General features: G+C 35.7%; 1 non-coding gene across 1 annotated transcript; it reads right to left on the bottom strand.

Moving 5' to 3' along the window:
• Window positions 1-3,128: 3,128 nt before the first annotated feature.
• Window positions 3,129-3,237, bottom strand: LOC122429012. Its single transcript, XR_006265883.1, has one exon. It is a non-coding gene; the product is annotated as a U6 spliceosomal RNA (small nuclear RNA).
• Between the last annotated feature and the right edge of the window lie 8,155 nt (window positions 3,238-11,392).

Raw genomic sequence — 11,392 nt, 5'->3', positions numbered from 1 at the left:
CCTCTCCAGCATTTATTGCTTGTAGACTTTTGGATAGCAGCCATCCTGACTGGTGTGTAATGGTACCTCATTGTGGTTTTGATTTGCATTTCTCTAATAATGAGTGATGTTGAGCACCTTTTCATGTGTTTGTTAGCCATCTGTATGTCTTCTTGGAGAAATGTCTGTTTAGTTCTTTGGCCCACTTTTTGATTGGGTCATTTATTTTTCTGGAATTGAGCTGCAGGAGTTGCTTGTATATTTTTGAGATTAATCCTTTGTCTGTTTCTTCATTTGCTATTATTTTCTCCCAATCTGACGGCTGTCTTTTCACCTTACTTATAGTTTCCTTTGTAGTGCAAAAGCTTTTTAAGTTTCATTAGATCCCATTTGTTTAGTTTTTTGCTTTTTATTTCCAACCTATTCTGGTGAGGTGGGTCATAGAGGATCTTGCTGTGATTTATGTCGGAGAGTGTTTTGCCTATGTTCTCCTCTAGGAGTTTTATAGTTTCTGGTCTTACATTTAGATCTTTAATCCATTTTGAGTTTATTTTTGTGTATGGTGTTAGAAGGTGTTCTAGTTTCATTCTTTTACAAGTGGTTGACCAGTTATCCCAGCACCACTTGTTAAAGAGGTTGTCTTTTTTCCATTATATATCCTTGCCTCCTTTGTCAAAGATAAGGTGTTCATAGGTTTGTGGATTTATCTCTGGGCTTTCTATTCTGTTCCATTGATCTATATTTCTGTCTTTGTGCCAGTACCATACTGTCTTGATGACTGTGGCTTTGTAATAGACCCTGAAGTCAGGCAAGTTGATTCCTCCAGTTCCATTCTTCCTTCTCAAGATTGCTTTGGCTATTAGAGGTTTTTTGTATTTCCATACAAATTGTGAAATTCTTTGGTCTAGTTCTGTGAAAAATACCTTTGGTAGCTTGATAGGGATTGCATTGAATCTATAGATTGCTTTGGGTAGTATAGTCATTTTGACAATATTGAGCTGTGGCCAAAACTTCCAAAACTATGCTGAATAGTAGTTGTGAGAGTGGGCACTCTTGTCTTGTTTCTGATTTTAGGGGAAATGCTTTCAATTTTTCACCATTGAGGGTAATGCTTGCTGTGGGTGTGTCATATATAGCTTTTATTATGTTGAGGTATGTTCCTTCTATTCCTGCTTTCTGGATAGTTTTAATCATAAAAGGATGTTGAATTTTGTCAAAGGCTTTTTCTGCATCTATCGAGATAATCATATGATTTTTATCTTTCAGTTTGTTAATGTGGTGTATTACATTGATTGATTTGTGGATATTATAGAATCCTTGCATTCCTGGGATAAAGCCCCCTTGGTCATGATGTATGATCTTTTTAATATGTTGTGGGATTCTGTTTGCTAGAATTTTGTTAAGGATTTTTGCATCTATGTTCATCAGTGATATTAGCCTGTAGTTTTCTTTTTTCGTGGCATCTTTGTCTGGTTTTGGAATTAGTTGATGGTGGCCTCATAGAATGAGTTTGGAAGTTTCCCTTCTTCTGCAATTTTCTGGAAGAGTAAGATAGGTGTTAGCTCTTCTCTAAATTTTTGGTAGAATTGAGCTGTGAAGCCATCTGGTCCTGGGCTCTTGTTTGCTGGAAGATTTCTGATTATGGTTTCGATTTCCATGCTTGTGATGGGTCCGTTAAGATCTTCTATTTCTTCCTGGTTCAGTTTTGGAAAGTTATACTTTTCTAAGAATTTGTCCATTTCTTCCAAGTTGTCCATTTTATTGGCATATAGCTGCTGGTAGTAGTCTCTTATGATCCTTTGTATTTCACTGTTGTCTGTTGTGATCTCTCCATGTTCATTTCTAATTTTGTTGATTTGGTTCTTCTCCCTTTGTTTCTTAATGAGTCTTGCTAATGGTTTGTCAATTTTGTTTATTTTTTCAAAAAACCAGCTTTTAGCTTTGTTGATTTTTGCTATGGTCTCTTTAGTTTCTTTTGCATTTATTTCTGCCCTAATTTTAAAGATTTCTTTCCTTCTACTAACCCTGGGGTTCTTCATTTCTTCCTTGTCTAGTTGCTTTAGGTGTAGAGTTAGGTTATTTATTAGACTTTTTTCTTGTTTCTTGATGTAAGCCTGTAATGCTATGAACCTTTCCCTTAGCACTGCTTTTACAGTGTCCCATAGGTTTTGGGTTGTTGAGTTTTCATTTTCATTCATTTCTATGCATATTTTGATTTCTTTTTTGATTTCTTCTATGATTTGTTGGTTATTCAGAAGCGTGTTATTTAGCCTCCATATGTTTGAATTTTTAACAATTTTTTTCCTGTAATTGAGATCTAATCTTACTGCACTGTGGTCAGAAAAGATGACTGGACTGATTTCAATTTTTTTGAATTTACCAAGGCAAGATTTATGGCCCAGGATGTGATTTATTCTGGAGAAGGTTCCATGTGCACTTGAGGAAAAGGTGAAATTGATTGTTTTGGGGTGAAATGTCCTATAGATATCAATTAGGTCTAGCTGATCCATTGTGTCACTTAAAGTTTATGTTTCCTTGTTAATTTTCTGTTTAGTTGATCTGTCCATAGTTGTGAGTGGGGTATTAAAGTCTCCCACTATTATTGTGTTACTATTAATTTCCTCTTTCATACTCATTAGCATTTTCCTTACATATTGCGGTGCTCCTATGTTGGGTGCATATATATTTATAATTGTTATATCTTCTTCTTGGATTGATCCTTTGATCATTATGTAGTGTCCTTTTTTGTCTCTTTTCACAGCCTTTATTTTAAAGTCTATTTTATCTGATATGAGTATTGTGACTCCTGCTTTCTTTTAGTCTCCGTTTGCATGATATTTTTTTTTTTCCAGCCCTTCATTTTCAGTCTGTATGTGTCTCTTGTTTTGAGGTGGGTCTCTTGTAGACAGCATATATGGGGGTCTTGTTTTTGTATCCATTCAGCCAATCTTTGTCTTTTGGTTGGGGCATTCAACCCATTTACATTTAATGTAATTATTGATAGGTATGGTCCCGTTGCCATTTACTTTGTTGTTTTGGGTTCACATTTATACAACCTTTCTGTGTTTTCTGTCTAGAGAAGATTCTTTAGCATTTGTTGAAGAGCTGGCTTGGTGGTGCTGAATTCTCTCAGCTTTTGCTTGTCTGTAAAAAATATGGAATGCTTCACGAATTTGGGTGTCATCCTTGCGCAGGGGCCATGCTAATCTTCTCTATATCATTCCAATTTTTTAGTATATGTGCTGCTGAAGTAAGCACCACAGTGTACTTTGAAACACAAATTTTTTTTTAAAATCCAATTGTTTCTCTTTCCGCCTATTTTTTGCACTTCTTATGTCATATTTAAGAAACAACTAATTCAAAATTGCAACAATTTATGCCTATGCTTTCTCCTAAGAGTTTAATAGTTTTAGTTCTTACACCTAGCTCTTTGATCCATTTTTATTTAAATTACATATATGATATCAAATAGGGGTCCAACTTGATTATTTTCTATGTGGCCATCCATTTGTTCCAGGACCATTTGTGGAAACAACAACTTTTTCCCCCACTGAAGCGTCTTAACATTGTTTAAAAAAAAAAAAAATCAGTTGGCCAAAATGTGAGCGTTCATTCTGGACTCCCAATTCTGTTCTAATGTTCTGTGTGTCTATCCTTATGCCAGTATCATATCATATATCTTGATTACTATAGCTTTGTAATAATTTTTAAGGTCTGACACTCTGAAACTCTAACTTTGTTATTCTTGTTTCAAGATTATTTTGGCTAGTCAAGTTCCCTTGAATTTTCATATGAATTATAGGAAGAGTTTTTAATTTTCTGCAAAGTAATCACCTGTAATTTTGATAAGGATTGCACTGAATCTGTTGATCAATTTAGAACTATTACCATCTTAACAATATTTTGTCCCCCAATCCATGAAAAAGAGAATGCCTCTCCATTTATTAAGATTTCTTTTAACTATGCTATGCAGTATTTAGAATTTAAGCTTTGTACTTCTTTTATTTAATTTTTATGTGTGTACTATTCTTTTTGATACTGTAACAAATACAATTGTTTTCTTAATGTCAATTTGAGAATCTTCTTTGCAAACATATAAAAATACAATTTTTAATATACTGATACTGAATCCTGCTAACTTTACCAGTTCTAATAAATAGATTTTTTTATTAAATTCTTCAGGATTGTCTGTAATAAGATCATATCGACTGCAAATGAAGATAGTTTTAATTCTTCTTTTCCAATCTGTCTGCATTTATTTTTCCCATGTTACTGTCTAACTGTCCTACTTAGAATCCCCAGTACAATGTTGAAGAGAAGTGATGAGAGCAGACGACCTTGCCTTGTTCTGGATCTTAAGAAAAAGAGTTGTCTTACACCATTAAGTGTCATGTTGCCTATAGGGTTTTCATAGATGTTCTTTACCAAGATGAGGAAGCTCACTAATTCTTTTTTTTTTTTTTTCCCATTTATTTTTATTAGTTGGAGGCTAATTACTTTACAATATTGTAGTGGGTTTTGTCATACATTGACATGAATCAGCCATGGATTTACATGTATTCCCCATCCCGGTTCTTAATGAAGGTAAAATGTGTGCTAAGGGACCACTGTCAAACTGGTAGCGCTCTAGTTCAAATGATAGAATAAGTAAACCACTATTTCTTAAATATAACAAATTTGATTTTTTTTTCACATATACTCAGTGAAACCTCACACTATGCATTATTTCCTCTAGCCAATCCTCAATATTCATTGGAAGGACTGATGCTGAAACTGAAGCTCCAATACTTTGGCCACCTGATGTGAAGAGCCGACTCATTGGAAAAGACCCTGATGCTGGGAAAGATTGAGGGCAGGAGGAGAAGGGGGTGAAAGAGGATGAGGTGATTGAATGACATACCTGACTCAATGGACATGAGTTTGAGCAAAGTCTGGGAGAGAGTGAAGGACAGGGAAGCCTGGCATGCTGAAATCCATTGGATCACAAAGAGTCAGACATGACTAAGCAAGTGAACAACAACAACAGACAAATAAAACAACTCAACAACTCTCAGGAAATTGTGAAACTTGCCCCAAATCATGAACACTATAGCAATGCCAGGATTTGAACCAAAGTCACTCAGGGTCCAGGAAAAACATTGACTAGAGTGAAATGGTGATATTAAGCTTGACTAAAAGTACTTTCTGTGAAAAAAGATGAAAGGATTCTTCCTACTGTACCAGACAATTTAAAGATAATTGGCTCCTTTGGCCATTGTTCTTTTAGAAGCCCTGAACTTTTTTCCACTAAACCACAACTTTCTTAAGATACAGCTTTAACTTATACTACTTTTATGGTACAGATATGCAAAAGTTTTTAATCAACAATTTCATTTCTTACTGCTCCCAACAAACAATGATATTCAGTTGTGAGTTTAATAGACAAAAATATCTGTTTTCTATCAAAAAATGCACTTACAATGATATGTTCTTTAGCGGGTATTTTTTCTCCTCTAGTTAAAGGCAGAATTAATCTTAGGAGTTCTAGCAATTTCTGGGTACTGTCAGCACACACATACACACACACACACACACACACACACACACACACGCATGCATCTAGTTATTTGGGAATGGTCTTCTTGCATTTAGATACTCTTTCAGACAGAAGACAGTGATGAAAACCATTTGGGGTCAGAATGAGTTTTCTCCTTTTAAAGGAGAATTTTAAGTCAGTGCATTTATGGCCATGCTACTCTGTGCATCTTTAAAAAGTGGGAGAATGTAATTTCAGGCCAGAGCTGATAATTCAGAGGGTTGTATATCTGACAGAGTGAATGGAATTTTTTTTCAAAATGCTATTTGGAAAAGGAGCTAAATATTTGGAATTCGGCTCCATCCAAAGATAAAGAGCATTCTCCTAAGGAATAACTGCAAATAACTGCAAATAGAAGGGAAGAAAGGCAATCTGCTTGAGCCCCTTTTTAGCTGCCAGCTTATTATGCAGCATTACAAAAATCACGAGGAGATTTCAATCTGGCATACACACTCAGTCTGTGTTTGGCAGTGTGTCCCGCACCGGGAGTTTTCTGAGCAGAATTCTGATGTGATGAGGCTTCCTTACTAGCATGTAATACAAAAAGGAAGGAAGGAAGGAGCAAACAAAGAAAAAAAAAGTATATATATATAATATTCACTATAGCCAATATCATTATACTAAATGAAACATCAGCACCCTAATATTTGACAAGAGCACAACTATATCTCAGGATGTATCTTTTTATACTTTCAATTTCTACTGAATAAGCTGCAGAAATTCAGATTCACTTAAAACAGTCATTTCAGGGTTAAAAAAAAAAAAACACAAAAACTTGATTTCTGTTTGTTGATAGAAACATTTCCTTTCTATCTATTAAATCAAGTTTTGAATTTCTTTTTTAAGTTTACCTACACTGAGCATTCATCATATTCTCCTGGAGCAACACCCAAAGAGTTTCCTGGTGATTCAAAGTGACTGTAGCAAAGACCTCCCATGTATTGACTCTATTTAACCAACTTTAAAGACATATTCAGGGAATTAGTCAATTTCCAGGTGATGTAGATCTAGAAAATATAAAATACTTTCTTTGCTTTACTTCTCTGAGTTAAATACTATAGGTTAACTCTTGTGAGAAAAACATACATCTGTAATTATTATAGGGAAATAGCACAGGGTACCATGTGGGAAATAATTCGAAGTGTTGGTAATTCTCTGCTACCCATGAGTAAATTCCATAGCTAAATGTAATACCCAAGGTGACTAGGCCTCATCTCACGTGGTTACAGTATCTGTACCTCAGTTTAGTTCAATTCAGTCACTCAGTCTTCTCCGACTCTTTGTGACCCCATGGACTGCAGCACACCAGGCTTCCCTGTCCATCACCAACTCCAGAAGCTTGCTCAAACTTACATCAGTCGAGTTGGTGATGCCATTCAAACATCATCTCTGTTGTCCCCTTCTCCTCCTGCCTTCAGTATTTCCCAGTATTAACATATTTTCCAATGAGTCAGTTCGTCGCATCAGGTAGCCAAAGTATTGAAGTCTCAGCTTCAGCATCAGTCCTTCCAATGAACACCCAGGACTGATCTCCTTTAGGATGGACTGGTTGGATCTCTGCAGTCCAAGGAACTCTCAAGAGTTTTCTCCAACGCCACACTTAAAAACCATCAAATCTTCCACACTCAACTTTCTTTATAGTCCAACTCTCACATCCATACATGACTACTGGAAAAACCATAGCTTTGACTAGATGGACCTTTGTTGGCAAAGTAATGTCTCTGCTTTTTAATATGCTGTCTAGCTTGGTCATAGCTTTTCTTCCAAGGAGCAGGAGTCTTTTAATTGCATGGCTGCAGTCACCATCTGCTGTGATGTTGGAGCCCAAAAAAATAGAGTCTGCCACTGTTTCCACTGTTTCCCCATCTATCTGCCATGAAGTGATGGGACTGGATGCCATGATCTTAGTTTTCTGAATGTTGAGCCTTAAGCCAACTTTTTCACTCTCCTCTTTCACTTTCATCAAGAGGCTTTTTATTTCCTCTTCACTTTCTGCCATAAGGGTGGTGTCATCTGCATATCTGAGGTTATTGATATTTCTCCTGGCAATTCTGATTCCAGCTTGTGCATCTTCCAGCCCAGCGTTTCTCATGATGTACTCTGCATATAAGTTAAATAAGCAGGGTGACAATATACAGCCTTGACATACTCCTTTTCCTATTTGGAACCAGTCTGTTGTTCCATGCCCAGTCCTAACTTTTGCTTCCTGACCTGCATTGAGGTTTCTCAAGAGGCAAGTCAGGTGGTCTGGTATTCCCATCTCTTTCAGAATTTTCCACAGTTTATTGTAATGCACACTGATGGATAGATGGAGTCAAATATATCATGGACACTAAATAAACATTTGTTGAATTGAACTGAAGTAATTCGGGGTTCCTTTTTTTCTTCTCTGGTGATTCTCAGTGCTAAAACTGTATATTTAGAGCAACAAAACGAGGGTAGTGTGTGATGTATAGATTGACCTCAGTGAGTTATGTTGAACAAGGCATGGTCGCTTTTCATGAACACGATTGAAATCTTCCCCAATAGAAACTAACTCTGAAAATGCAATAACTGAAGAACAAAGATGTCAAATTTGAATATAATCAGAGACTTTATGATTCCAAGAGATTATCTGCACTCTACAATTTTATTTATCCATCACCATAATCCTCTTAATTGAAGGAACAAGATAGTGAATAATATTTAAGAAAATGTTGAGTTTTTCACAGAGTAGTAAGGAATATGAAACACAACCCATATCAGAAAGAAAGTGAATATGAAAATTCTTGCTAATATAAGACCCTAACTGAGCAGAATTTACAAGTGATTGCTCTTGAAAAGTATATAGTCAAATTGGAAATGTTGCCAAAAGTTTTTAAAATTTCCCTATGATTATACTGAGTAATACCACTTATAGGAATTCATCCTAAAAATTATTTAGGACATTTTATAAAGATCTTCTTCCTAATAGCAGGATATTGAAAGCAACCTAAATTATGAATAATAGATTATTTATTTCCATGTAATCTTATAACAGTTAGAGTCACTATATTTAAATGTACAAATAGATACTAAACAAAAAGCAGTATTTTAATGTAGTTATAGGATTATAAAGATAAAACAATGTCTACCATTGTTTAGGCAGTAGAGATATGGGAATTTTCATATACTATATCTATAATCAGAAAAATATATGATAAAAATATTGGTTTGTAGTGCAAATCAAATTGCATAAGAAATGTACCAACCAGAAGCATACCTCTATTTTTGAGACATGAAACTATCCATGAGACTAAGATTTTCATTGTATTCATCTTTGTTTCCTAGCACTATGCCCAGCCCATAGCAGGTGTTTAATAAATGTTGCTTAAATGAACATAATCTATTGATCAGTCAAAGATAAAATGGGGCTCTCAGTTCTCTCTCCTGAAATTGTGCAGAATTCCAATAACTATAATAGCTTTACTTGTTTCAATACTGCTACCATTTCACAGGTCATCCTTTCTCTTTAGTGGGGGAAAAGAACCACTATGGGCCTTCAACTCTTACTTATTTAAGTTTGATTCATCCAAAATATAAAACAATGCATTTCGTCTGGGTCTAATTTCATTTCAGAAATGACATTTTGTAAAAATGCAATCTCAGTCAAGAAAGAACAGAAATGTTTTGAATATATTGAATTTACCATTACAGTTTCATCTCTTCAGCTACCATTACTAAAAATATAATAACAATCATAGTCTGTACATCTACATAACCTCATGACCTTAGATACTAATTTGTAAAATCTATTCAGTCACTTAGTCGTGTCCAGCTCTTTGTGATCCTGTGGACTGTAACCTGCCAGGTTCTTCTGTCTATGGAATGTTCAAGGCAAGCATATTGGAGTGGGTTTCTATTTCCTTCTCCAGAGGATCGAACATGTGTCTCTTGCATCTCCTGCATTGACTGGCAGATTCTTCACCACTGTGCCTCCTGAGAATACCATTTATATTCAGCAAAATTATGCATGTAGAAGGATTTCCCTTCGAGAAATATATTTTAATAACATTTATCACCTTGTAATACTTTTCTTGAAAAAGAGATTGCTCAGCTTATTCATTACTTGTACAATTTGACGTTGTCTCCAGGAACAAAAGGAAACATGAATACAATTTATGGAAAATGAGAAGAAAAGGAAATTAACCTAGTTATGTCTGAATTATCACAGAGGCTGCTTTTCCTGCAGGAGACCCTATCATTATGAAAACCACACCTCTTACTTTCAGGCACAGGGGGATGTCCACCAAAGCACAATTTAAATCAAGAAGCTTTGTGTGATAAACAAAGGCCTGTAGATGAAACACACCCAGTGCTCCAAGTTATCGCAGAAATGTATGAGGGTTTCCTCGATGGTTCTGCAGCTAAAGAACCCACCTGCTTGCGGGAGACAGACACAGGAGATTTGGGGTTCAATCTCTGGGTCAGGAAGATCCCCTGGAGGAGGAAATGGCAACCCACTCCAGTAATCTTGCCTGGAGAATCCCATGGACAGAGGAGCCTAGGAACAGAGGCTACATACAGTCCAAAGGGTCACAAAGAGTCAGACAAGACTAAGCATGCAAGCAGATGCAAGGGTTTACCTTGATGTGTCACTGTCTCTAAAGAGACAAAAGCATAAGGAAACAATTCTTACAGTGCAGAATACAGCTTTCTTTGGTGACTGATTCTGTAAGCTCTGTATCATCCACAGGGATTTTCAAGAAAAGAGGAGAAAAATAGCTACTCTTTTGAGAAAAGAACTGCCCCCTTTCCTTGCTAGTTTCAAAGATGTAAGAGAAAAAATAAGTGGAACAAGTTCTTTTTGGCTCACTAGGGCACTCAAATCTCTCTCTGTGTCAGAATCCTTTTATCTTTTACATTTATTCTTAAAAACAAGAATTGAAATTTTATCAGCTCGGGGCACAGAATCTGCAAATTAAAAATGTATAGTATTTAAAACTTTATATATTCTTCAAGTGTGAAGGAAGTCCCTCTTTCATATCTCTAATCATTAAAGAACAGAAGATTTTAAGTTCAAGAAGTCAGTATTATTGTATTCTATATTGCATTGTATTTCAAAACTTTCTAATTTAGTGATTTATTCATTTATTTATTCAACAGAATTTTACAGAAGACCAATATACATTCTGAAAGCTATTCTTTATTGGGGATACAATAGTTTTTAAAAATTCTTGCTCTTATGGATTTTACATGGTGAAGTGAAAGTGTTGGTCATTCAGCTGTGTCCGACTCTTTGCGACCCTGTGGACTGTAGCCCCTCAGGCTCCTCTGCCCGTGGAATTCTCCAGGCAAGAATACTGGAGTGAGTTGCCATTCCCTGTTCCAGGGGATTTTTCTGACCCAGGTCTTGGTGATTGAACCCGGGTCTCCTGCACTGCAGGCAGATTCTTTACCATCTGAACCACCAGGGAAGCTTGCCGTTATGTATTTTACATGGTATATTTTAAAATAACATAAAAATAAGCTAATTGCATAGCTGTTAGAAGCAAGTACTATTTTTTAAAAAAACAGGAACAAACCGGAGAGCCAAGAAATAGATCCACATAAATATAGTCAACTGATCTTTGTCAAAGAAACAAAGGCAATACAATGAAGCAAAAATATTCTTTTCACAAATGCTGCTGCAGGACATCCACATGCAAAAAGAAAAAAAAGAAAGAAAATGAACCTAGACACAAATCTTACACCCTCCACAAAAATTAACTCCAAATGGGTAACAGATCTAAATATAAAACCCAAACCTTTAAAACCCCTAGAAGATTACATAAGAAAAAACCTAGATGAACTTTGGAATGGTGATGACTTTTTAATTTT

This window comes from Cervus canadensis, chromosome 27, assembly GCF_019320065.1.
Source record: "Cervus canadensis isolate Bull #8, Minnesota chromosome 27, ASM1932006v1, whole genome shotgun sequence".
NCBI classification, from domain to species: domain Eukaryota; kingdom Metazoa; phylum Chordata; class Mammalia; order Artiodactyla; family Cervidae; genus Cervus; species Cervus canadensis.
Note: the sequence above shows the minus strand (reverse complement) of the source record. Positions and strands in the feature narration are given on the sequence as shown.